Here is a 1523-nt window from a genome sequence, read left to right on the forward strand (position 1 = left end):
TCTTTTACTTATTAATGAGCATTTGCTACACGGATGAGTGGGTCTGAAATGCCTCAGAAAATTTACTTTCAGCAGCTGCGCCAACGTGTACACTGCGTTTAGAATCAGGGTAACAGTATATAAATTCATGTAATTCAAGTCTATACGAAGGTTCTTATACGAGTGACACCACGGGACTCTCATGTCACGACGACAGGGTTCTAATAACATGTCAAAAAGTTATCTTGCACTTATCTCGTCACAAAAGGTTACCATGGTAACGGCACGCCGGGTGAAATAATCGTATGACACGTGAATTATAGATGCCGTGTAAAGGCTTCAGGTTGTCAGGTTTGATAATTTACAAACATTACCATGCGGGCCTTACTATAGACTTAGGTCTACTTGTCATATTGGTCTGAGCTGCAAAATACATCCGAGCTGCATAATATAAAAATTTAAGAGCATATAAACCATAAATCATAAAAAGCCCCAAATGGGGATACATACTTTTGATAATATAGATGATCTCTATATATTGCGTTCGCGATCATTTAAGTCCCAGCCCTTTATGCATTAGCAACGTGTTTTTGACGGGTAGACTTATTAAAAAAACCTCAGGGTAAAACCAAAGAATTACTAGAAAATTTCGTTTTACCGCTACGCCTTGCTTGTATCGATGAAGCAGGATTGTAAGACTAGAGAGTCTAGACCCTAGTCTTACCAGGCAATTAGTTGACACAGATGCACCAGACACGCTCAGGTACGCACGTACGCACGCACATATGCACACTCAAGCACGTAATCACCAACAATGACTGCCCCGGTGGTACACATCATCGAATCAATAACTCACACTTCATATCTGATCAGGAATCAACAACAACAGCGAGCCGAAATAATCACAATAAATCGGATAGATAATAACAGTCACTCGAGACGAATAGATGATTGCTCGTAAAATAACCGATTCAATTAGTGCTTGGTGCGCGTGCGCTATAGTATGCGCTAGTATTTGTCGCGAAAATTAAAAAAATGACATTGAAGATTGGCCGATTAGTTAGGAAATGAGCATTGACAGATGCAAATCAACGGGTGTGATGTTTTTACGGGTAATTTTCACGCATTAACTCCTCAGCTGTTGCATCAACGCAATCATACCGATTGCGTGATATTCAAAATCATTTGACGTTGCTATAATTTACCGATGGCTGTCCAAGTACCTGCCGTCATCATCGATCATCAGCATCATCATCATCATCGTCATCATCATCATCGTCATCATCGTCATCATTATCATCATCATCATCATCATCATCATCATCATCATCATCATTCATAATCATTATCACCATCACCACCACCACCATCATCGTCGTCGTCATGATCATCATCATGATCATCATCATGATCATCATCATCATTTCCACTACCACCACCACCATCGGCATCATCATCATCATCATCATCATCATCATCATCATCATCACCATTATCATCATCATCATCATCATCGCTGCTACTCATCATGTAAATAGTCGTTA

This window comes from Priapulus caudatus, unplaced genomic scaffold, assembly GCF_000485595.1.
Source record: "Priapulus caudatus unplaced genomic scaffold, Priapulus_caudatus-5.0.1 Scaffold423, whole genome shotgun sequence".
Lineage (NCBI taxonomy): Eukaryota > Metazoa > Priapulida > Priapulimorpha > Priapulimorphida > Priapulidae > Priapulus > Priapulus caudatus.